Here is a 26,749-nt window from a genome sequence, read left to right on the forward strand (position 1 = left end):
TTTGTGTACTTAGGGAATTTTATGTCTAGAGTCTTGAGACACATGCAAAGTAGGAACCTTGCAGCAAGAATAAGTCACATCAGGCCAGGGGGGAAAGCAACAGAATGCCGCAGTGGTGGAGGACCAGAGTTCTGGAGTTAGGAGGAGAAGGTCCAAGCCCAGCTCTGGCGAGTTGCTTAATCTCTACTTGAGTTTTCTCATCTGTAGAACGGGGCTGGTAAACAGTGTCTACCTCATAAGGCAGTCCATGTAGACATTATAGCATAATGCCTACCACTGAGTAAGTATGAGTAAATTTTAGCTATTGCTATTAATATTAATCACACACAGAAAATAATCACTTGACTAAGATCTCACTAAATGAGGTCGTGCTGTTTCCTGTCTTCGCAGTTTGGCTACAGCTTAGCTGTTGTGAATCTACTAAAATATTTCTCCTGAAAAAAGGATGTTTAAAGATATGTCTGTAGCCTTCAGCCAACTGACTATTACAATATTTTCTTAAATGCAAATGAGCTCTTAGAGTGTGGACATTTTAACAAAGGGGTGGGTGCCCCATGCTCTCGGGTCTTGGGGTCAGCCAGTCCTGAATTTGAGCTGAGGTTCACTCACTCTAACTTGACCTTTTGGAGGTATTTTGCCATTGGTAAGAGGAAACATCACACCAGTGTCATAGAGGTTGTTGTGGGCATTTACCAAAATAATGCAGAGCTTCCAGTGTGTCACCTGGCACAGAGTTGGTGCTCAGTAAATGGTAGTTATTTTCCTATGTGATAGAGGGAGACAAGATTGGAATCTGAATATGGCTTGCATAGTAATAACATCAAGGCATGAATTTTCTTTGACACTTTTGTGTTTATTATGGCCTCAGTTTGATCAGACTCAACATTTTTTTCTCTTATATATGCCTTGCTTCAATCATGATTTGGTCTGTAACCACGACCAGTGGGGATATCATTGCAGAATTAATCATGTTGTCTTCTGTGGGCTCATCACCCTCTTCATACAGATGAATGGGCCTGAATTTGTCTTACTATCTGGAGTTATGCATATGTTGGTTTTCTGATGGTTGTTCACTTCTTCTCATATTTGTTTCCCTGGCCCCTGGCTTTTGTAGTCATTCATTCCATCCGTTTCATGTTTTGAATGAATAGTATTTGTAAATAGCCCTTTACCCTTCCCAAGCAAGTTGGAGTTAATTCTCATTTGGTTTGGTAACTCTGTGATGAGTTGGTATTTTTCCTGTGTTCTAAAAAGTTCATTTATTGTTGGAGGCTCACAAGAACTTAAGGAGCTCAAACATAATTCTGGGGTGGAAAGGAACTCAGGTCATTTTCCTCCAAACCCCTGATGATTTGCCTTGTAAAGTTCTTAAATTTAAGTGCACACAGGCATTACCAGGGGAACCTGTTAAATATGCCTCTTCCCAGTTGTTTTAGTGGATATAGGAGGGGGCTCTAGATTTGCATATGTAGATGTGTGACTCTAATGTAGGTAACCTGTGGCCCATACCGCCACCTTTTGAGGAATCTATACTCTGCTTACACAGAACTTTGATTTGGTGCAGTAAGAAAATTAAACCTAGGATAAAAGGAAGCACCACCAGGCTTGTGTTTCATTTAAAAACCTCATCATTATAAAGTACATGTCTGAGTAGGAGCATCTTTGGAGTGAGTCCTTGCATAATGGTTGCGTAGAATCTATAGTGTAAAGAATGGTTTCTCATGGCGGTCCATGTGCCCTTTCCTAAGACCCAGCCTGAAGGCTCTGATCCAAAGCTGGGCATGAGCCTTTTCAGGACGCAGCTGATAGTCCTTCCCTGGCCTGGATGAGAGCAGAGGCAACGAAGCGGATGGGTTAGCCCGCACAGCAGCAGTCCCTTACCACTCTGCCACTTACTGTGTGACTGGAGACCACCACCTCATCTCTGAGTCATCCTCTGGTGGGAGGTTCTTAGGAAAGCCCTCAAGAGCAGGCAGGGGCCCAAGAGGTCCTGTCGTTGCTTGTTTATGTCCTGCTGTTCACTCCTTTTCACCTGAGAAACATTAGCACCAGCTATGTACCAGGTGCCATAAAGCAGCCTCATTAAAATGCATACTTTCAAAAACTGTACTTGGGTCTTTCAAGACCTTTTACCTAATTTTCAAGTGATGTCATCTGTTACTCAAAGAAATTGGGACCAACTCCTCAACCCTGACTGGTGGCTGACTCACATTTCCGGAAACTTATGTACCCTGGCCAGGCTGGGATGTCCGGGGGTGTCTGGAGGGCTGGCAGAGCAGGGGCACGAAGGGGTTTGAGAGGGAATCTCTGACCTATGATTTCCTTGGCTTCTGGTGTTAGAGGGGTGGGCAGAGATATGTATTAGCTTTCCAAATCCTGGGTGAGAATTAAGATTGCGTTTTCCACAGTATAAGCCTTTTAGTTTGAGGATATAAAGGTTCTTTTTATCTTTTGGCAACAAATTGTTTATGAAGCTCTGAGTTCATCAGTAGGTAAAGAATGAAAAATGATTTAAGCCCTGAATGCTTTCAGGGTTGAATGGATAGCAGGAGGGCTGTACTGGGATCCCCACCTTTGTTATTGTGGAAAAGTACCTCTAGAATTAAAAAAGAAAAACAATCAACTTAAAATGGACCTTTAGAATAGATTTTTGACAACCTTTAATTTTACAGATTTCAGATTTTCAACATCTTCCTTTTTTTTTTTTTTTTTGAGAGGGCATCTCTCATATTTATTGATCAAATGGTTGTTAACAACAATAAAATTCAGTATAGGGGGGTCAATGCTCAATGTACAATCATTAATCCATCTCAAGCCTAATTCTCGTCAGTCTCCAATCTTCTGAAGCATAACGAACAAGTTCTTACATGGTGAACGAATTCTTACAGAGTGAATAAATTCTTACATGGTGAACAGTACAAGGGCATTCATCACAGAAACTTTCGGTTTTGATCATGCAATATGACCTATAAACCATCAGGTCAAATATGAATATTCATTTGATTTTTGTACTTGATTTATATGTTGATCCCACATTTCTCCTATTATTATTATTATTTTTATTTTTAATAAAATGCTGAAGTGGTAGGTAGATGCAAGATAAAGGTAGAAAACATAGTTTAGTGCTGTAAGAAGGCAAATGTAGATGATCAGATGATCAGGTGTGTGCCTATGGACTAAGTATTAATCCAGGCTAGACAAGGGCAGCAAGACATCCACGGATGCAGAAGATTTCTCTCAAAGCAGGGGGGGTGAGGTTCTGAGCCTCACCTCTGTTGATCCCCAAATTCTCACCTGATGGCCCCCCTGCGACTGTGCCTGTCTTAGGTTGTTCCTCCCTTGAGGAATCTTACCCGTCTCTGGCTAACCAGTCATCTTCCGGGGCCATACAGGGAAATGTAAAGTTGGTAAGTGAGAGAGAAGCCATATTGTTTGCAAAGGTTAGCTTTTTACTTCTTTGCAGATTTATGCCCTGTGGCTTCTATGCCCAGCACTTGTCTCGAGGTATCTTTACCACCTGGAGGAATTATGATACTCGGTAAATTCGATATGAGGCACGAATTCTATTTAAGGTTTGTAATTAGGAAGGAAGAAGAAAAGCTATAGATGTAGCATATGAAGGAAACTTGGGAGGATTGATTATTTCTTTGACATATCTTCTTGTATAGTACCTTAAGTATGTATAGGTTTTAAACTACTAACTAATTTGCACACACATATTAACATAATAGGAATACGGTGACATAAACAAAGCAAATCTATAATTACCAGCCATCTCCAGTGAAGCCAAGAAAACCATTTAGGCATCCTAGGCATTTGTGAAAATTTATCTATGATATGATGGATATTTTCGAACTGTACTTGAACCATCAGACAAATTAAAGCAGCCCATTTCTGGGATCTGTTCACATCCCATATGTTCTTTTAACCATAGATAGTCTATAGTCATGAGATTTTGGGGTGCTACAACTTGCACCCCTCCCAACTCCTGGTTGAGTTCCAACAGTACAGATCCAGTCAAATTCGTTGTCTCACTGTATGCACATGCCAGCCTAGACATCTCCCTCCTCCTTCTTATGGCAAGTCCAGGAGACAGTGGGCTGGATGCAGCCACAACCGCAGCATCGTCCGGATCCCTGTGGAGGCTTTTTGATGATCATCCCCCGGCACAAGTCCTCCAGAGAGTGCTGATGCCGGAAGCTCCTCCTCATATCGTATCTTAGTTCATTTTCTGGGTATCCAAGCTAGGCCTTGATCTTCTGCGTAGAAACAAACAGACCCTTTGCCCACACTTTGACATGCCCTCTATACCACTGTGCAGAACTCATTAGAGGTCAGCACACAGTAACTGCTTTTTTTTTTTTTTTTTTTTTTTAATTAAGAGAAAGGAATATTATCAGAAAAGAGTACCTCCATAGCTGATCATCTGACACCCTTTAAGTGATCAACATTAAGGATATTTAAAGCATGCGTTGATCTTTGATTTACCAATAGTTTTATCCTGTTAAGGAGTAATCCCCCTTTTCTTTCTTTCTTTCTTTTTTTTTTTTTTTAAATTTTTAATCTACACTTACCTGAAGAATACTATGTTTACTATGCTCTCCCCTATATCAGGTCCCCCCTAACAACCACATTACGGTTACTGTCCCTCAGCTTAGCAAAATGTGGTAGAGTCACTACTTGTCCTCTCTGTGTTGTGCAGCCCACCCTCCCCTTTCTCCCTCCCCCCATGCATGCTAATCTTAATACCCCCCTTCTTCTTCCCCCCCCTTATCCCTCCCTGCCCACCCATCCTCCCCAGTTCCTTTCCCTTTGGTACCTGTTAGTCCATTTTTGGGTTCTGTAATTCTGCTGCTGTTTTGTTCCGTTAGTTTTTCTTTGTTCCTATACTCCTCAGATGAGTGAAATCATTTGGTATTTCTCTTTCTCCGCTTGGCTTATTTCACTGAGCATAATACTCTCCAGCTCCATCCATGTTGCTGCAAATGGTTGGATTTTTCCACTTCTTATGGCTGAGTAGTATTCCATTGTGTATATGTACCACATCTTCTTTATCCATTCATCTACAGATGGACATTTAGGTTGCTTCCAATTCTTGGCTATTGTAAATAGTGCTGCGATAAACATAGGAGTGCATCTGTCTTTCTCAAACTTGATTGCTGCGTTCTTAGGGTAAATTCCTAGGAGTGGAATTCCTGGGTCAAATGGTAGGTCTGTTTTGAGCATTTTGATGCACCTCCATACTGCTTTCCACAATGGTTGAACTAATTTACATTCCCACCAGCAGTGTAGGAGGGTTCCCCTTTCTCCACAGCCTCGCCAACATTTGTTGTTGTTTGTCTTTTGGATGGCAGCTATCCTTACTGGTGTGAGGTGATACCTCATTGTAGTTTTAATTTGCATTTCTCTGATAATTAGCGATGTGGAGCATCTTTTCATGTGTCTCTTGGCCATCTGTATTTCTTTTTTGGAGAACTGTCTGTTCAGTTCCTCTGCCCATTTTTTAATTGGGTTATTTGTTTTTTGTTTGTTGAGGCGTGTGAGCTCGTTATATATTCTGGACGTCAAGCCTTTATCAGATCTGTCATTTTCAAATATATTCTCCCATACTGTAGGGTTCCTTTTTGTTCTATTGATGGTGTCTTTCGCTGTACAGAAGCTTTTCAGCTTAATGTAGTCCCACTTGCTCATTTTTGCTGTTGTTTTCCTTGCCCGGGGAGATATGTTCAAGAAGAGATCACTCATGTTTATGTCTAAGAGGTTTTTGCCTATGTTTTTTTCCAAGAGTTTAATGGTTTCGTGACTTACATTCAGGTCTTTGATCCATTTTGAGTTTACCTTTGTATATGGGGTTAGACAATGGTCCAGTTTCATTCTCCTACATGTAGCTGTCCAGTTTTGCCAGCACCATCTGTTGAAGAGACTGTCATTTTGCCATTGTATGTCCATGGCTCCTTTATCAAATATTAATTGACCATATATGTTTGGGTTAATTTCTGGGGTCTCTAATCTGTTCCACTGGTCTGTGGCTCTGTTCTTGTGCCAGTACCAAATTGTCTTGATTACTATGGCTTTGTAGTAGAGCTTGAAGTTGGGGAGTGAGATCCCCCCTACTTTATTCTTCTTTTTCAGGATTGCTTTGGCTATTCGGGGTCTTTGGTGTTTCCATATGAATTTTTGAATTATTTGTTCCAATTCATTGAAGAATGTTGCTGGTAATTTGAGAGGGATTGCATCAAATTTGTATATTGCTTTCGGCAGGATGGCCATTTTGACGATATTAATTCTTCCTAGCCATGAGCATGGGATGAGTTTCCATTTATTAGTGTCCCCTTTAATTTCTCTTAAGAGTGACTTGTAGTTTTCAGAGTATAAGTCTTTCACTTCCTTGGTTAGGTTTATTCCTAGGTATTTTATTCTTTTTGATGCAATGGTGAATGGAATTGTTTTCCTGATTTCTCTTTCTATTGATTCGTTGTTAGTGTATAGGAAAGCTACAGATTTCTGTGTGTTGATTTTGTATCCTGCAACTTTGCTGTATTCCGATATCAGTTCTAGTAGTTTTGGAGTGGAGTCTTTAGGGTTTTTTATGTACAGTATCATATCATCTGCAAATAGTGACAGTTTAACTTCTTCTTTACCAATCTGGATTCCTTGTATTTCTTTGTTTTGTCTGATTGCCGTGGCTAGGACCTCCAGTACTATGTTAAATAACAGTGGGGAGAGTGGGCATCCCTGTCTGGTTCCCGATCTCAGTGGAAATGCTTTCAGCTTCTCGCTGTTCAGTATAATGCTGGCTGTGGGTTTATCATATATGGCCTTTATTATGTTGAGGTACTTGCCCTCTATTCCCATTTTGCTGAGAGTTTTTATCATGAATGGATGTTGAATTTTGTCAAATGCTTTTTCAGCATCTATGGAGATGATCATGTGGTTTTTGTCTTTCTTTTTGTTGATGTGGTGGATGATGTTGATGGATTTTCGAATGTTGTACCATCCTTGCATCCCTGGGATGAACCCCACTTGGTCATGGTGTATGATCCTTTTGATATACTGTTGAATTCTGTTTGCTAATATTTTATTGAGTATTTTTGCATCTACATTCATCAGGGATATTGGTCTGTAATTTTCTTTTTTGGTGGGGTCTTTTCCTGGTTTTGGTATTAGGGTGATGTTGGCTTCATAGAATGAGTTTGGGAGTATTCCCTCTTCTTCTATTTTGTGGAACACTTTAAGGAGAATGGGTATTATGTCTTCTCTGTGTGTCTGATAAAATTCCGAGGTAAATCCGTCCGGCCCCGGGGTTTTGTTCTTGGGTAGTTTTTTGATTACTGTTTCAATTTCTTTGCTTGTAATTGGTTTGTTTAACTTTTGTGTTTCTTCCTTGGTCAGTCTTGGGAGGTTGTATTTTTCTAGGAAGTTGTCCATTTCTTCTAGGTTTTCCAGCTTGTTGGCATATAGGTTTTCATAGTAGTCTTTAATAATTCTTTGTATTTCTGTGGAGTCTGTCGTGATTTTTCCGTTCTCATTTCTGATTCTGTTGATTTGTGTTGACTCTCTTTTTCTCTTAATAAGTTGGGCTAGAGGCTTATCTATTTTGTTTATTTTCTCAAAGAACCAGCTCTTGGTTTCGTTGATTTTTGCTATTGTTTTATTCTTCTCAATTTTGTTTATTTCTTCTCTGATCTTTATTATGTCCCTCCTTCTGCTGACTTTAGGCCTCATTTGTTCTTCTTTTTCCAGTTTTAATAGTTGTGATGTTAGACTATTCATTTGGGATTGTTCTTCCTTCTTCAAGTGTGCCTGGATTGCTATATACTTTCCTCTTAAGACTGCTTTCGCTGCATCCCACAGAAGTTGGGGCTTAGTGTTGTTGTTGTCATTTGTTTCTATATATTCCTTGATCTCTATTTTGATTTGTTCATTGATCCATTGATTATTTAGTAGCATGTTGTTAAGCCTCCATGTGTTTGTGAGCCTTTTTGTTTTCTTTGTAGAATTTATTTCTACTTTCATACCTTTGTGGTCTGAAAAATTGGTTGGTAGAATTTCAATATTGTGGAATTTACGGAGGCTCTTTTTGTGAGCTAGTATGTGGTCTATTCTGGAGAATGTTCCATGTGCACCTGAGAAGAATGTATATCCTGTTGCTTTTGGATGTAAAGTTCTATAGATGTCTATTAGGTCCATCTGTTCTAGTGTGTTGTTCAGTGCCTGTGTGTCTTTATTTATTTTCTGCCCGGTGGATCTATCCTTTGGGGTGAGTGGTGTGTTGAAGTCTCCTACAATGAATGCATTGCAGTCTATTTCCCTCTTTAGTTCTGTTAGTATTTGCTTCACATATGCTGGTGCTCCTGTATTGGGTGCATATATATTTAGAATGGTTATATCCTCTTGTTGGACTAAGCCCTTTATCATTATGTAGTGGCCTTCTTTATCTCTTGTTACTTTCTTTGTTTTGAAGTCTATTTTGTCCGATATTAGTACTGCAACCCCTGCTTTCTTCTCACTGTTGTTTGCCTGAAATATGTTTTTCCATCCCTTGACTTTTAGTCTATGCTTATCTTTGGGTTTAAGGTGAGTTTCTTGTAAGCAGCATATAGATGGGTCTTGCTTTTTTATCCATTCTATTACTCTATGTCTTTTGATTGGTGCATTAAGTCCATTTACATTTAGGGTGACTATTGAAAGATATGTACTTATTGCCATTTCAGGCTTTAGATTCGTGGTTACCAAAGGTTCAAGGTTAGCTTCTTTAGTATCTTACTGCCTAACTTAGCTCGCTTATTGAGCTGTTATATACACTGTCTGGAGATTCTTTTCTTCTCTCCCTTCTTATTCCTCCTCCTCCATTCTTCATATGTTGTGTGTTTTGTTCTGTGCTCTTTTTAGGGGTGCTCCCATCTAGAGCAGTCCCTGTAGGATGCCCTGTAGAGGTGGTTTGTGGGAAGCAAATTCCCTCAGCTTTTGCTTGTCTGGGAATTGTTTGATCCCACCATCATATTTAAATGATAGTCGTGCTGGATACAGTATCCTTGGTTCAAGGCCCTTCTGTTTCATTGCATTAAGTATATCATGCCATTCTCTTCTGGCCTGTAGGGTTTCTGTTGAGAAGTCTGATGTTAGCCTGATTGGTTTTCCTTTATAGGTGACCTTTTTCTCTCTAGCTGCCTTTAAAACTCTTTCCTTGTCCTTGATCCTTGCCATTTTAATTATTATGTGTCTTGGTGTTGTCCTCCTTGGATCCTTTCTGTTGGGGGTTCTGTATAATTCCATGGTCTGTTCGATTATTTCCTCCCCCAGTTTGGGGAAGTTTTCAGCAATTATTTCTTCAAAGACACTTTCTATCCCTTTTCCTCTTTCTTCCTCTTCTGGTATCCCTATAATACGAATGTTTTTCCTTTTGTATTGGTCACATATTTCTCTTAGTGTTGTTTCATTCCTGGAGATCCTTTTATCTCTCTCTATGTCAGCTTCTATACGTTCCTGTTCTCTGGCTTCTATTCCTTCAATGGCCTCTTGCATCTTATCCATTCTGCTTATAAATCCTTCCAGGGATTGTTTCACTTCTGTGATCTCTTTCCTGACATCTGTGATCTCCTTCCGGACTTCATCCCACTGCTCTTGCATTTTTCTCTGCATCTCATCCCATTGCTCTTGCATTTTTTTCTGCATCTCTGTCAGCATGTTCATGATTTTTATTTTGAATTTTTTTTCAGGAGGACTAGTTAGGTCTGTCTCCTTCTCAGGTGTTGTCTCTGTGATCTTTGTCTGCCTGTAGTTTTGCCTTTTCATGGTGATAGAGAGAGTTTGCAGAGCTGGTACAAGTGACCGCTGGAAGAGCTTCCCTTCTTGTTGGTTTGTAGCCTTTTCCTGGGAGAATAGCGACCTCTAGTGGCTTGTGCTGGGCAGCTGTGCGCAGACAGGGCTTCTGCTTCCTGCCCAGTTGCTTTGGGGTTTATCTCCGCTGTTGCTGTGGGCTTGGCCTGGCTGGGGCTGTTCCTCCAAAATGGTGGAGCCCCGTTGGAGGGGGAGCAGCCAGGAGACTATTTATCTCCGTAAGGGGCCTCTGTGCTCCCTGCTGCCCAGGGGGTTAGAGTGCCCAGAGATCCCCAGATTCCCTGCTTCTGGTCTAAGTGACCTGTCCTGCCCCTTTAAGATTTCCAAAAAGCACTCTCCAAACCAAAACAACAGCAGCAACAATGAGAGAGGGAACAGAAAGAAAGAGAAAAAAAAAAAAGGAAAAAACAAGCGATTTTTTTCTTTTTTTTTGTCCTCAGGTGCCGGTCCCAGGCACCCGCTCACTGGTCCTGCTGCCCTGTCTCCCTAGCACCAGGGTCCCTGTCCTTTCAGGGCTTCCAAAAAGCACCCACCCACCGGTCCCGCAGGGAAGGAACGCTCAATATTCTTTGTCCTCAGGCACTGGTCCCACACACCCGCTCACCAGTCCCGCCGCCCTGCCTCCCTAGCACCGGGGTCCCTGTCCCTTCAAGGCTTCCAAAAAGCACTCGGCAAAAAGAGAGAAAAAACAGGGGAAAAACGCGCGATTTCTTCCGTCCTCAGGTGCTGGTCTCAGGCACCCACCCACCGGTCCCACAGGGAAAAATGTGGGATATTCTTTGTCCTCAGGTGCCGGTCCCAGGCACCCGCTCACCAGTCCCGCCGCCCTGCCTCCCTAGCACCGGGGTCCCTGTCCCTTTTAGGCTTCCAAAAAGCACTCGCAGAAAAGAGAAAAAAAAAGGGGAAAAACGCGCGATTTCCTCTGTCCTCAAGTGCCGGTCTCAGGCACCTGCCCACCGGTCCCGCAGGGAAAAACGGGGGATATTCTTTGTCCTCTGGCGCCGGTCCCAGCCACCCGCTCACCAGTCCCGCCACCGTGGCTCCCTAGCACTGGGGTCCCCGTCCCTTCAAGGCTTCCAAAAAGCGCTTGCCAAAAAGAGAAAAAAAAAAAAAGGGGAAAAACGCGCGACCTCCTCCGTCCTCAGGCACTGGTCTCAGGCACCCGCCCCCAGGTCTCGCAGGGAGAAACGCGGGATATTCTTTGTCCTCCGGCGCCGTTCCCAGGCACCTCCTCACCGGTCCCGCCACCCTGCCTCCCCAGCAACGGGGGCCCGTCCCTCTAAGGCTTCCAAAAAGCGCTCGCCAAAAAAAAAAAAAAAAAAAACCGCTCCGGTTTCTCTCCACCCGCCGGGAGCCGGGGGGAGGGGCGCTCGGGTCCCGCCGGGCTGGGGCTTGTATCTTACCCTCTTCACAAGGCGCTGGGTTCTTGCAGGTGTGGATGTGGTCTGGATGTTGTCCTGTGTCCTGTGGTCTCTATTTTAGGAAGATTTTTCTTTGTTATATTTTCATAGCTCTATGTGTTTTTGGGAGATTTCCACTGCTCTACTCACGCCGCCATCTTGGCTCCGCCTCAACATCTTCCTTTTTTAAAAGAGTAATTAATATAGTCCCAAGAAAATCATGATTTAATCAGAAAAATACGGAAAATCTTGGTGCCGCATTAATTGATTGAAATAATTTTTTTCCAAGTGCATTCCAGAAGTAAGTTTGGTGTGCTCACCGCTCAAGTGCTCTTTTCCCTCGGTGAGGTCAGAAGATTTCCCAGGAGCTTATTATGCCTTCAGTAGTTTCTGGCTCTCTCTTGTTCTGCTGTTATCTTTGTGTGCCCTCCAGCCTTAGAGCTGTGGCATGAGGGCACGTGCACATACAATTAAACTTTGATGGTACCTGTTATTGGACATTTGATGGATTCTGTTAAGGATCTTGGACAGCCTTTCTCCTCTCTCCGTGGAGCCAGGGAAGGGCAGTTTCACTTGCCGAAGGAGAGTAGGAGATCACTGTCAACTCCTGTCTTCATCTCAGGCTTATTGCTGATGTTTGAAACACAGTGTGTATCGCAAGTTGGCTTCTTGCCTGGAGGGGCCTCCTGGCAGCTCACTGAAGGGCCTGGGGAGCAGGCAACTGCTCAGCCTCAGATACCTGGTGGGTTGACAGGACTGGCTCATTCTCTCAGGGGTGGATTCACAGTAACCAAGCACACAGAGAGTGATGTACAATCAGAAGAGCAATTTATTTGTCAGTAATGAGAAATAAAGTTGTCCGTAAGATGTAGATTCAGGAATCAGACAAATAGTGGTCAAAATAACATTTTTATTAACTGGCAGTTGTTGGGAAGCTGCCACTTGACCTGTAGCCAGGGTCACACTCCCTAATACACTGCGGCCCTGGTGTAGACCAGGGATCCCCCTTGTGAGGGGTTGTTGGGTTCCTTCTCACCCAGTGGGGACCAAGAGGGAGAGAGTCTGTGGATATATTTCACTTCTTAAGACATTAGCTCCTCCCAAAGAGACTGTCACCCATCAGGTGTGAGGTAGGGAGTGAGGCTGAGGGTACATTATGACAGAAGTCTCCCCAGCAAACACGGGCCTGGATGAAGGCCCCAGCTAAGAGCTGTGTGAGTGTGGCTACTGAGGTGCCTCCCAAGGGAGATGCTGGGCAGCAGGGCTGGGTGAGGAGTGTGGTTAGTGAGTGGACACCTCCATTGCTTCTGACATTGGGGAAAAGGCTGCAACAGCAGAAGGAGGGCTCATTCCTGTAGCTGCGCCTTCCTTCAGGAGGGCACCTCATCCCAGTCCTGCACATGCCCCCAGGTTCACATCCAGAACATTGGGAAACACTGTGCAGTCCACATTCTTCATACTTGTCACAGTGGACATTAGCAGATGAATGGCTTGTGTGGTAAGGATGCTGAGGACTCTCCTGGACAACTGACTTAGAGGCCATGAGACCTTTCAGTGTCTCAGTTTCTTCCTCTATAAAATGGGAATTGTAATAGTAACTTCCTCACAGGATTTTGGGGGAAGATGAGGTGGATTAGTACATGGAAAACACTTAGAATAATGCCTGGTATGTAGTAGCCACTCAATACATGTTGGCAATTGCTATTATTACTGTTTTTACTACCTCACTTCACCTCTCTCATCCTGTGTGCTGTCATCAAATTAGCATGAAGATAGTTGTACTTCATAGATTGTTGCTGTGAGTATTAAGTAGTAATAGTAAATGATGTAGTTCAGATAATGTGCTTGGATCAGAGCCTGGGATCTAGTGGGTGCTGTGGTAGACAGGATCATGGTCCGCAGAGATGTCCCCATCCTATCCCTGGGCCCTATGACTCTGCTGCCTTACCTGGCAGAGGGGACTTCTCAGATGTGGTTAAGCTAAGAATTTTGAGATGAAGAGTTGATTTGGGATTATGCAGGTAGACACAATGTAATCACAAGGGTCCTTAGGAAAGGAAGGCAGGAGGGTGAGAGGGAGAAGATGGGACAGCGGGAGGTGTAGTGATGCACCTTGAAGATGAAGGGAGGACCATAGGCCAAGGAATGTCCTCTGGAAACTGGGAGAGACAAGGGACTGGATTCTCCCCGGGGGACTCTGGAAGGCATAGGCCTGCTGACACCTTGATTTTAGCCCATGAGGCATTTGAGACTTCTGACCTCCTGAACTTCAAGATAATAAATTTGTATACAGCCACCAAGTTTGTGGTGACCTGTTAGAGCAGCAGTAGGGAGCGCCCACGATACGTGGTCGCACTGAGGCATTGCTTTGCCTTCAGTGGACATGGGGATCGGCACCTTCATCTTGGGGATTTGTGGTGGATGGGTTTTGGTCAGAGGTCCCCTGGTGGACAAACTTGGGACTTCAGAGGAGAGCTGTGGCCTTTGATTTACAGCCCACCAGGGACAGGAGCTCCCCTTGCCCCTCCCACACCCGTGCGTTTTGTGCTTGTGTGGTTAGGCAAGGGAAGCCCCTGCGCAGCCACCCGCTTGCCCACCCTGGGGTTGCTGGTGGCAGCTGTGCGATGACCCCCGGCACCAGAGTGCGCTGGTTGCTGGCCGAGAATCCCCCATGCTGTGTAGTTGTGGGCGCACTGTCTGGGGGACCCCCAGGCTTCCTCTCTGGGTACAGCTGGGGACCCTGGTTTCTCTGAATGTCTCCTGGGATTCCCATGAGGGTGGTTGCTGCTGAACAGAACCTTGGTAGGTGCTGGGCCCGTCCTGGGCCTCCCGAGGAACACTTCCCTGCGCGTAGAGCTTGCTCTCTGTGCCGAGGCTGAGATGGTCCTGCCGCGAGCAGCCGCACTGGCATTCTGGAGGGATGGGTGCCCTTGTCCCATGGCTGCCTGTGCACAGTGGACGTCTGTGGCCTTTGTGCTCGCAGGTCCCATTTGACCAACATTGTCACTCAGTGCCAGTCCTGACACCCCGGTGGGGCTCTGCCTTCCGCCCTGCACTTGACCTTAGCACCAGCTCTGGCTGGGCCTCAGGGCTCCAGTAGGCTATCATGAGTTCCTCCTTTCTTTCCTGTTGGGCTGGACGGCTGGGGCCACTGTAGTTATTTTGTGCCCATGTGGAGCCTGGGAATGAGGCCACCACACAGAGAGAGTAGCTAAGCTGAGCCGCAGAGAGGAACCGAGTTCTGATTATGTGCTTTGAGCCCCTAAGTCCAGGCGTGCCTGACGTGACAGTCCAGCGCTGAACTTTCTTTTTAAGAGCAGTAATTCCACCAACCTGCCCTGCTCTTATCTTTCAGTTTGAATTGGATTTCCATAGGTCATAGGCTCCTATTGCAAACTGTTAGCTCTTTACTAGATAGGAAATCCATCCCGTTTTTGTGAAGGACTGTTACCTCTCTGGAGTCTGGTTTTTCGAATGCTGAGTGTCTGTGTTGTGAAGCTCCTCCTCCCATGGTCCCCCTCATCAGGTACACTCCTGTGTCATCATCTGCCCCGGCCGCCGTAGTCCTGCTCTGTAATGATGGGTTTTAAGGCTGCAAGCTCTTGCTGGCTTCTCTACTTAATTAATCTGCTATAGGCTCTGGGACAGAGGGAGAAGAAATGGCCTGGTGGTAATCAGAGTAATCAGCAAGTGTAGGAGATACAGTGGGAGGAACTTGACAGATGAGGAGGCTGGGGGGCAATTTTTAAAGTTTACTCTAATAGGAAGTCATCAACCTTTCTCATGTGTCGTGTCTCCACCTGCATGTGGCATGCTTGCTGATCCCCTGCCCTGTCCAGCATGTGCTTCATGCTCTCAGTGGGGTCCCGGTTTCCCTGGGCTCCCGGAAAATAGGGTAGGACAGTTGGGAAACCTGATTCTATCTCCCTAGAGCCTCTGTATGTCAAGGACATGTACAGGGTAACTTTTTACCCTGTGGCCTCATCACTGCAGGCTGTGGGCTAGCTCCACGTGGGTGGCCACATGTTCTTGCCCCCAGTGTGCACACAGGTGAAGATGTTTTCATTTGAGGTAGGTGTCTTTGGATGCATAGAAAGCTAGCTCATGACTGTGTATGTACGTTTGTGTCTGATTTCAGGGGGATAAACATGGAACCTTCTTGAAACAAAGATCCCATTATTCTGCTGTTTTAAACCCCGTTTGGACTTTTTGATAATGGCCTTCAGAGCTTTAAGTGTGATTTAGGTGCTTCCGGGTAATAAGACTCTTCCCCATGTTCCAATCCCACCCGCTTCTCCCCACCCCCACCAGCCATGATGACCTTCAGGCTGTTCCTTGAACATGTCAGGCTGGTTCCTACCCCAGTGCCTTTGCACTTGGCCCTCTTTTGGAATGCTGCTTCCCTGCGATGCTGATTCCATCTTGTCAGGCTGTCTCTGTTCAGATGTCACCTCCTCTGACAGCCCTGTCTTGTGTGCTCTGCCTCATTCTTTACTTCCTGTCTCTTCATTACAGCTTTTACCAGCACCTGCGAGTACCCTTCCCTAGTAGTTTATTCCCTTGTTGACTGTCTGCACCATGCAATCCACAGGATCAGGGAGCTTGCCTGTTTCCTTCCCTGCTGTGATCAAAGTACCTTGTGCTGTACTTGATCCATGGCATGTGCTCTGTAAATATTTATAGCAGGATTGGATAGAAATCCAAGAGGGCCTCATGGTAGGTGGCTGAGACCCTGGCAGCTGTGGAGAGCACAGCAGTAGGTGAGTTCTTGGGTCTTCGTTCGAGTGTGACACTAATGATGTACTGTACCCATGTGACTGCTTCTTTTGGTTGTGCCTCCGCCTAGGGTCTGATCAAGTATAGTTTCTGCTCCTGTGACTTGTTAGCACATGATTTTGAGTCTCACATGGTTTCATTATTCAGATCTCTTTTGATTACAAGAGTCATAAAATATAATGTAATCTGGCTTAAATAACAACAGAAAAGAAGTCTAGGAGTTCCCATCCTAGAGGAGTGGCTTGACCCAGGGGCTCCAACAGTATCAGGAGCTCCTCCCACCCCTTCCACCATTTCTCAGCTGTTTTTTTCAGTATTGCCAGTGTGTTTAGCAATGAGCCCTCTGGGAAGAAGAAGGCCCTGATTTAGAGTGCTTGCTGATTTCAGTGGTGTAAATGCCCCCGCTGTGGCTGATTTCAGGCTGCCATCATGGTGTTCAGAAATGCAGAGCTGGGAAGAGATACATACTTCAGGCTCCTGTGAGCCCATGGGCCCCAGTGCCAGCGCCCCACTGTGTGCTGGCTCCGTTTGCAGGCAGGTGTTGTCATGCTGGCAGGAGGCTGCCAGCAGTGCTAGGCGTACTGTTCCCAGCAGCCCAGCAGAAGAGAGCTGCTCTTCCTCACCCGTTTCCTTATAAACCACTCTACCATCTTTGCCCCGCTTAGAGCAGTGGTGCTCCGTCTTGGCTCCATGGTGAGTCACTGGGGAAGCTGTGAAAATCCCAGTGCTTGGCCACTTGGATCCACAGCTTTGGAGGATACCACTTTCAGAATAATGAAGTTCCAGGTCAGCCAGTGGGTTACGAATGTGCCAACACTCTGATTCTTGGCCAGTGGTAGCTGTCTCAAATCAAGATTACATTTTTCTTCTTAGATCCAGATTTGTCCTTAGAACTTGTCTCTCCAAAGAGGTTCCACCAATTAGGAAGATGTGGGGGGCACAGTGGGTGCTGCCCACCACCACTGTGTGAGCTAACATGGTGCCTTGACTGTGCCCCCATCAAGGACCGACAGTGGGTGCTAAGCTTCACCCTCCACTGGATCTGGGCTTTCTCATCTGTGTCCAGCACCCCCTCCCCATGTTCTGCATCACGAAGCTTCATTGCAGCTCTGCCTGTCTGACTGTGTGCCTCTGTCCCAACCACTCTCTAATTTCAGATTCCCTCTTCTGGAAATTCCAGTTTCCCTTATTCTACGTCTGACCAGATGTTGCAGTTTATTGTAAGGTGTGTTGCATCATTCTGACTCAGGTGATATGTAACAGCTCGCTGAGAGCCTCCTGCCTGGGGCTGGGTGGTGGGGCTGGTTAACACCTGCCCCTTCACTTTACCCTTAGAAACACCCACTCCACTTGCCTCTTCTCCCTGGATGACCAAAACCTAATCATGCGCCATCGGCCACATGGGGAGCTGGGTAGAGCACAGGGGACTCGGGACTGCACAGCAGACTTAGCCCTTCTCAGTGGCGATGTAGACGAGGCACGCCCTTGGCATTTACTTCTCCTTCCCTGAAGGCTCCTCCTCCCACAGTAGGAGAGAAGGAGCATGGGGAAGGCGATGGTAGAGCACGAAGGCAGAAGGCAGGCATGGGGAATTTTCCAGTTGGGGGAATCTGGGTTGAACCTCAACTCTGTCATTTACTAGCTCCAAACTGCTGGAATAAGTTTTTATCTCAGAGCTTCAGTACTTTCATTTGAGGAGTTAGAGATCATGTTGACTTTACAGAGTTAATTGAAGTTTCGAAGGGGTGACATATAAAATGGCAGGCAATTGTTGATATGTTTTGGAATGGAGGTACATTTTGAAGGGCATTCAGGCTATGGAAGGTCAAGGCCGATTAGCAGAACACCTATACATTGATTTCTAAAACTGAGTGAATAATTATGGTGATAAATGTAAACTTCTTTGAAAGCTTTGCAGTCTCTTAGCCTGGCAAAACAGTATTTGTGTGATTGGCTCATTTCCTGACCTTTAAATAAATATCTGAACAGGTAGCCTCAGTAGCTGGGCCTCATGTGCTCAGTACTGGCAGCACCAGGAAGACACTTGAGGGACAGTGGCCCAAGCTTGATTTCTTCACCACCCAGGTTCAACAGATAATTTTTCATATGAATTTCAATTAATAAAAGGATTAAAAGTTATAAGTGCATTGGAGGGTGTCCTTACTGATTGTATCCACAGATGTTTCCAGGATAACTGATTGGCCCACCTTGGGTGACATGCCTCACTTCAGCTAATCCTGGGGATTGAAGTGGGGGTCAGAGCTCTCATGGGCCAAGATAGCTATGGTCAGTCCTGGAAGGGGGAGAGGTGGGAGTGGCCCCATCCAAACATGCTGCATTGAGAGAGAAAGGTGGGCGCCCATAAGTAAGGCTGGGTTCCAGTATGAGAAGAGAGGGTGTTGAGAAGCAAGAACCCAGATGGCCAAGCAGCTGGAATGGTGGCTGTTTGTATATAGGAGAGGTTTGGCTTTGATGGAAGAGGGTTTGCAGGCATGGTGTGGAGACTGTATCTGCATTGCATGTACTCTGTTTTTATTGAATTTGTATGTTTATTTGGGCTGTTATATACTGTGGACTTGGTTTACTGCATAAAAAACCCAATCAGTGACTTCCATAAAGTTTTTCTGTCATATAACATAAGTCCACAAGTAAGTAGTCCAGACCAGGGCTAGATGGTTGTATGACTTGGGAACTCAGGCTGCTTTTTTCTTTTTGCTCTACCATTATCAGTACATGGCTTTTTATCTTCATGATTGTCTCTTGGTACCAAGCTGGTGGCTGGTTCTCCAGCCATCACATCTGTGTTTCAGGCAGGTAGATGCAGGAAGTGGGGAAGGGCAGAGAGTGTATTTCACATCTGAATTCCATAAGGATTTGAGACTCTAAGTATACTATTTCTTTAAGGAGCTTTTCAGAATCCCTCCTATCTCCAAATGACTTCTACTTATAGCTCTTAGGACTCTCTTAATTGCAACAGAAGCTGGAGAATGGGGTTGCTGAATTGGCACATAAAGGACTGACAATGCCTATTGGGTCAGCTGCCACCCAGTCCTTCTGTGGGTGGCTTTGGGGTGGGTGAGGCTGATGAAAATTATTCAAGAGTCCCCTCACCTTCTCCGGCTACCCCTTGGTGCTCTCACTGTTGGGAAGAGCTTCGTCAAAGGTGTAGGATAATTGCAAGAGGATCCAATCCCTGGTTTGTTCTAGAGATGGCATTGTCTCTGGAGACTTCCCTGATAACATTTTATTTGCTCAACCTGATTTTATCCCCCGCAGGATGCTTTCCTTCCCTAAATCATTGCAAAAGTAATTGCTTGGAAATACCAAGTATTGATTCATGATTTTTGTTCATTTCCTTTTTATTATTTGGTACAAGCAAAGGCCCAGAAACAGAACAGGATCACTCAGAGCTCTTCAGGCTGCCTCCTTGAAGGCAGAGGCCAGACGTGTATTTATTGTTGTTGTTACTTTTTAGGGCATCTCAGCATTGTGATTATCCTCACGCAGTTTGTCAGTCAGCGTCTCATTTGTTCAGTTCCTTCCTGGAAGCTGACAGGTGGCTTGTTTTGTTAAATACCATTTTGGTTCTGAAAACTGCTCTGTTTTAAGTTTCTAATTACAGCTTTCATAAGGCAACTGGTCATTTTGCTTTGCTCGAATGGGTAATGATGCCTTGTACCTTGGCTAAGAATGACTTGTCTAAATGTTTGCATTTTTCTTGGACAGAATAGAAAAATAGACATCCTCTACAGGGAGAAAGCTGATCTCTCAGTCTGGGGTTATTTCACTGGCTTATGACTCCAGTTTCATTCTTTGCATTTCAGTAGAAATATACTCCCTTCTCACCCCTTTCCATGGAATGCCTCCTCGCCCTTGTGTCTTCTGTTCACACTGTCTAGAATGTTCCTACTGCCCTGCACACCTCCGTTCACAGAGTGGTGTCGTTGCCTCAGTAAACTTTCCATAATTTCCCCACCATCATCTCCCTAAACTGGCCACTCTCAGTTCTATAAAATATGTATCTATAAAATATATGCATATTATAAAAAATATAACAGCATTGCTGCCTATTTTATACTTTAAAGCATTTCTTTCTTCCTTTCTTAGTGACATAACCAATACATGTTTACCAGGATGTTAGCTCTGTGAGAGGAGGGACTGCCTTAGTTTTGATACTTTTGTGTACCCAGCTTCCAACAGGGAAACCTCACACCTGGTTGGTGACCAGGAGGTGTTTGATGGATGACTGAGTGATGGAATGGGCAAATTTGTTGAGAATAGCAGCTAACATGGATTGGGTACCAGGCCCTTGCTAATTGCTTACTTAGTAGGCTCCCTTCCTGTGAGGTGGGCACTCTTACAGTCCCTACTTTGTACGTGAGGAAATTGAAGCTTACAAGGTCAGAGAGAGTGTAGAGTGGGGCCAAACTGGGTTATTACAGTTCCAACTGTGTGTTAGATTGTTGTTAATGTTATCATCAGGGCCAACTGCTTTACCCAAGTGCACAGTTGGTGAGTGGCAGGCCGGACCACTGATGCCGTGACACAGAAGTGAAGGACACACAGTGTCTACCTCTGTAGAGCTCACAGACTGGGGTGCCTGGGTGCATGGAGTAAGCTGGCCGTGGGAGAGGGGGCACCTGAGTTTCCAGGCCAAGATTTCTCCCAGGCAGCCAAGCAAGCCAGGTGTGGACATGGCCGCGTGATGTGTTATGTGGGTCCACTTGATCAGAGTAACTGCAGGTATTGTAGGTACAGGCTGTTTTCACCTTGACAGGCAAGATATTGCCCTTCCTTTTCTCTCTGACTCCTAATCTCACTGTCTTGAGACCCAGTTGCTCCCCAAACACCCTCCTTTCCCCAGGTGGAGCCAATTAGGCCATGCTCAGCTCTACCTGTAATTACTTCTGCCTTCATTTACATCTGGCTTGTCTCATTATAATACTATTAGCAGAGTGCCGGGGTCTCATTGCTGGGCAAGCAGGAACCATGTGTGCACAGTTTTGAGGCCTTGCTTCTGTAATCTTGGCTTCCTTCTGAGTAAAATGAAGGCTTTGGAAAAGACAGTAGGCAAACATATGCCCATGGGCCAAATACAGCCTACATCATGGCTTACCGTAAAGTTGTTTTTCAGCAACTTTATTGTTGACAACAGTTTGTACTTTCTTTCCTTGTTAAAAAAAAGCCATATTCATTGTAGAGAATTTAAAAAGGTAGAGGCATACAAAAAAAGAGAAAAATCACAAACCCCAAAATATTAAAAATATTTTTTTCCAGTAGGGATGGCACTTTGCTCTTTGAGCATTCTGGGGATAAATAAAATACTCCCTGCCGGAAGGACTTACAGATCCCTTAACCCTCCACTGTACTGGTTTATGGGCTAAGAAGAAAGCTCATGGTGTAAAAAAAACAAAACAATAAATAACTGGTAGGGATTTTAATAGGCAGTAGTGCAGTATGACTATAAATTATGTCTAGTGTCTGTGAGCAACCAGTCCCGTGGGCAATGATGACAGGAAGTGGAGTTTGATGGGCATGCAAGCTGGCTGTTGCTGTCTTGCCTCCTTCCTTACTTTTCCAGAGGAAAACAGGACAGCATTCATGATGGTAGCCCATACTGGGAACTGTTAGAACATAAAGGGTGTTGTAGACCAGGGGTTTGGTCCAGAAAGTTCTAACTCTTTTATTCTCTGTTTCATTTTGCATAGTTTCTGTTTCTTAGCTATCAAGTTCACTAATCTTTTCTTCCACACTTTGCCAATGACACTTTCATTTGGCCATACCTAGCTGCAAGGGATGCTGGGAAGCATAGTGTGTTTCCACCTGCTAAGGAAGAAAGAATGGCTATTACAGGCCATTAACCACTTCTGCCACACTTCTGAGTTAGAAGCTACTCTGCTTTTGCACATGGGAGATGGTAGTGCTGGCTCTGCTAGCAATGGCAGTAATGAGATCAGTTTCAGTGGAGGAATGGGGAAGGTAAAATGGGAAAGATCTCTACTCAACACTTTGAAACTCTCCTTCTGTTTGGGTGAAATCATCTCATAAAGAGAAATCATCCTTCTCTTTATGTTTAAGAAATAAGGCAGCCAATTGCCTTGTGTCCTATGCTTATTTACCCTGTGGATCTAGGGTGCCCTTACTGCATGCAGGATTGGATTTACCATGGACATATGTCTTCTTGGTCAGTGCCAAGAGAATCTGATTAAACTAGAATTCAGACCCAGGTCTAAATCTTGGCTTAACGTTCAACTATCATGTCATCTTGGGATGGCATAAAGGTAGCCATTCCATTTGTAAGATGTGGATGGTAACTACCTGTGCAATAATTAGTGGACCCCAGGTTTATGAGCTTCAGTTTTAAACTACTCTTTTTGTATCATTTGGCTCCCATTTGGACAGAACAACAACATTTATTTTCTTGGTTTCCCATGTCTTTTTATATACTTTTTCCACCTTTTTGGGGCAATTTGGGGCAAGAGTTCTTTGTATGACAGTTAGCTTCCAATTAAATATGAATTTTAGAAGGTCCCTTCTGTTATTTGCAATAATATTGGTTAAATATATTAGAAGGAATTAATTTTAGTGATAGTGATTTCTATCACTAAGAAATACAAGATAGCTTATATTTCATACTTTTTTATAATTGAATGTTTTATTAGAATCTAAAAAATGAGTTAGGTACACTCTTTATAACAAACCTAACAATACAGAGATACATAAAGAAGCTAAGAGTCTCTCCCTCTGCTACTCACTTTAGACAGCCAGTTAATTTATACATATCAATTTATGCAAATCTGTACAAACATGTTATACCTGTTCTACATACTTCTATTTTTTTCCCCCTAAAATGAGAGTATAGTCTCTATTTGGGGTTGGCAAGCTATGGTCCATGGGCATGTCATCTGTTTTTGTAAATAAAGTTTTATTGAAACACGGCCGCACCCATTTGTTATTGTCTATGTGTGCTTTCTCAATGCAACGGAAGTGCTGAGTAGTGCAACAGAGAACATATGGCCTGAAAAATGGGAAAACGTACCATCTGCCCTTTAAAGAAAAAGTTTGCTGACCCTTGGTCTACTTTGCCTTTCTCAGGTAACAGTGTGTCAAGTCAAGGATCCTAACATTCATGGATATTCACCCAGATCAATAGATATAGATTGAAATAATTCTTTTTAAATATCTTACTAGAGTCCATCATATGACGGGGCTATAGTTTAAAAAATCATTTCCTAAAGATGGCCTTTTGTTTGTTTCTAGGTTTTTGCCTCTACAAACAGTATTGAAATAAACCCCACAAACATGTGTCCTTGTGTCAAGGGGGCTTCATTTTGGTTGGAAAGGTGTACAGAAGTACAGTCACCAGGTGAAAACATGGGTTCTATGCCTATCAGTTGCCTTTTGGTTTAAAATCAACATGTCATGTCATCAAATTTCCTCTATGATCTAACATCTTTTATAGAAGCAGTTTTCAGCCTTTTTGACTGTGTCTTACAGTAAGAAATAGGATTTTCCACACAACATTCATGTATATACATAATTGAGACACAACCTTCCTGGAATATTTAACCTTTTCTATGTGTAATACATTCTGATGTTTTATATCCTATTCTCTTCCATTGTAACAAACATCAGTTGTGACTCACTGAATTATTTTTGTCATCCCACTAAAGGGACACATAACCTGTAGTTTGAGAAACATTTTATAGAAAGCAGTAATATTCTGAAATGTTGTAATCTAGTTAAGTTTTTGATATTCTGTCTGTTGGTCAAGGCCATTCCTTCCTCTTTCCTTTATTTAAAACTGATTCTTCTTACTAAAAATTAACAGGTACTTTAGTACATAATGTCTTAATAGTTGCAAGGGTGGAGGAGAGCAGTTTCTTTTGGAAAGGGAAGTTGTCCTTTGGTTTTCAAATTTCCCTGAAAGGGTGGACTTGGGGACTTGGCCAGCATACAGTATAGACACACTTGTTTAGCCAAGCTGCCTTACAGGTGATTGTCCTCTCTCAGGTCTAACCTAATCACTCATGCATTTATCCTAACCATCCTCTGACCCCAGGACTGTGAAGTCCAGGGTTGCAGATATGACTGGATCCAGGTTTGCACACATTTACAAGGAACATAGATCTCTCTGCCTGATTTTAAATTTAGTTGGTTCTGCTTCTAGTGTAGGTTTGTTTCATTTTCAGACAGGTTCTCTTTCCTGGAGGGAGGTAGAAGAGAGAGATGTGCTGCAGAGACAGGCAGGGGTCCGAGCAAGGAGCAATCCATGTATCTTGCTAAGAGGCTTGGCTCTTACCCTCAGGCTGGGGGAAGCTGGTAAAAATTTTAAAGTGGGAAGTGACACGGGCTGATTTGCATGTTTCCTCCCCTCAGAGGAAGATCTGCCCTATGTATTGTGTGGTTTCTGTGCATGTCAGAAACTGGATTTTGCCTTTAAAGGGACGGTTACTTTTAGACACCTAAAATATTTTTCTTCTTCTTCTTCTTCTTTTTTTTTTGAAATTTCTGACATTGTTTGAATTTAATGATTCATATTACGAATTATTCATGAAAATGATCTTTTAAGCTTCTTATAATAGCTGAAATTATCCTTCATTAGATACTGACAGTTCCTGTGATGGGTATAATTATAAAAACATATTCTAGGTCTAGCTATATTTTGCCATGTTAAAGTTACGCAAATGAGCAAGAGATAAGAATAGAAGCTGAGTAGGATGGTCAGATTTTATGGGAGAAGGGGGTGGCAGCATTGCAGGTTTTCTAAAAATGAATAAATATGTGCTGTGCACATTAAGTGCGTTGTATCGCAATCTGCCTTGATACTTACCCTCTCCTCATTGGCAAGGGAGCAAATTCATTTTAGCGCCTCAAATTGTTTGTAGCTCTTGCCCATATATGAATTGTATGAAGGAAGAATTTTTTTTTCTTTCCTCCTTCACTCCACTCAGCATTTTCTGCAAGGCGTGCTGTAGTAGTCTCTGATGGTTCTGAAGAATGGCAACTTGTTGCTAGTACAGCAAAAGCTGAGTAGGGAGGGGAGAGACCAGAGTGGTGCACAGCAAGTTGTAATCCAGCGGCTGGGGGTGGCTCTCTAGGTAACTGAGCCTGAGAAATGAGGACCCCATCTCATTCATGTTCCAAGGAGGGCCAAGTGGGATGTTCATGGCTTATGGGTGCCAACCACCGCAATTTTGTGGGGAAACACCAGGATGAGAAAAACTAAGCAGCCCCGTGCATTTGTTAAAAAACCGTGGTGCCCAGGGCCCCATGTGACCCGGTCCTGCCTGCCTCTCTGGGGTCTCTGTTGATACTGTTCCCCTTCTTGCTTGGGTGGTCCTATCCCTTCCTGGGGGCTGTGTGGAAGTCCCAAGAGAGGGGGCTTGGTTAATGGCGCCATCACTGACTGTACAGTCTCAGTTCAGTTCATGAGTATAGTGATGAACTCTCATCTCCTTGCCTTTGGACTGGACCATTCAGCAAAACATGAAGTGGAGATGGTGATTTTTTTTTTTTAAAGGCTAACATTTAAGTAGTGCTCACTCTTGGCCAGGCACTGTTGGAGGAACTGTCCACTTACTCATTAATCCTCAGATCAATCCCACTCTGTAGGTGCTGTTATAGTCATTCTGCAAGTGAGGAAACATAAACAGAAAGCTTGTCACTCGCCCAAGATCACACAGCAAATGAGGGAGGTGGAACTACCCTGAGTAGGTGATGGGGCTCCGGGAGAAATGCCTGATCTGCCCACCACAGAGGTTCTCCACCGACAAGCTTGAATTTGTTCACGTGGGTGTGTCTTGCAGACTGCTCCTTTTTCTGTTGCCCTGTGGCTGCATCCTGTTTCCCATCTCGGTCTGGGCACCCAGTGTGCGGCCCACCTCTGGGCCCAAGTGCGGCGTGTCCCGCCGCTCCCCGTGAAACATGGCGCTGCAGCGTGCAGGAGACTTGGTGTCCTCCTGCCTGTGTCCCAGCGCCGCCTTCCGTGGTGTTTCGTCTTCACTTGAATGTACACAAACCTCATTATGCCTTCAAACCACAAGAAGCAGACTGCTTTCTGTTACATCTTAGAGACCAGAGGCTGGCAGGCATTTCCTCTAAAGGCCCAGACTAAGTATTTTAGGCATTGAGATGATGTCTGTCTCCTCTTCTGCCTCTTTCCTTCTCTCCCTCCTCCTCCTAAAATATGCAGTTTTTACAATAAAACAGAGCCACAGGCTGGATTTCACCCACAGGGTGTAGCCTGCTGACCCCTGTTATATTTGTGGATATTAAACTGCCTCTTAAAAATTTAACTGTCCTTGTTCTCACGGGTCTGAGTTTTTGTTCAAGTGGCTTTTTTCACACTATTTATGTCTCCTTGTTTCTGAAGTGCTGTGGACCTACTTTGTATTTTCTTCCATCCCCACTGATCTCCTGCCACTCTTGCCTGTTCTTGTTTAACTCCAGCCACACTGGTGCTCTGGAAGTTTCTCAAAGATGCAGAGCTAGTGGCATTAAGGATGATGGCCGTTGGCTTCTTCATGCTTTTCTGTGTGTAGTTTCTGTGATCAGCGTGCATTATTGTATTTACCAGAACGATGTCCACTTGATAAACAGTAACCACCAACCGGTGTGTTTGCATCAAAAGAATATTCATTTGGGGCAGGTTCTCCCTCAGCTTCCAGTGTTGGCAGGAGGAGGAGGAGGGCCGGCTACTTCATTTCAGAGTGAGACTTTACATTTTGCAG

The 26,749-nt window shown here is 44.3% G+C and overlaps 1 protein-coding gene across 4 annotated transcripts in view; it reads left to right on the forward strand.

Annotated features, from left to right (window-relative positions):
- Positions 1–26,749, forward strand: part of LOC108401178 (sorting nexin-29) — a 585,108-nt gene that overhangs the window by 230,744 nt on the left and 327,615 nt on the right. The window lies entirely within an intron of this gene.

Source organism: Manis javanica, chromosome 10 (assembly GCF_040802235.1).
Source record: "Manis javanica isolate MJ-LG chromosome 10, MJ_LKY, whole genome shotgun sequence".
In the NCBI taxonomy this organism is placed as follows: Eukaryota; Metazoa; Chordata; class Mammalia; order Pholidota; family Manidae; genus Manis; species Manis javanica.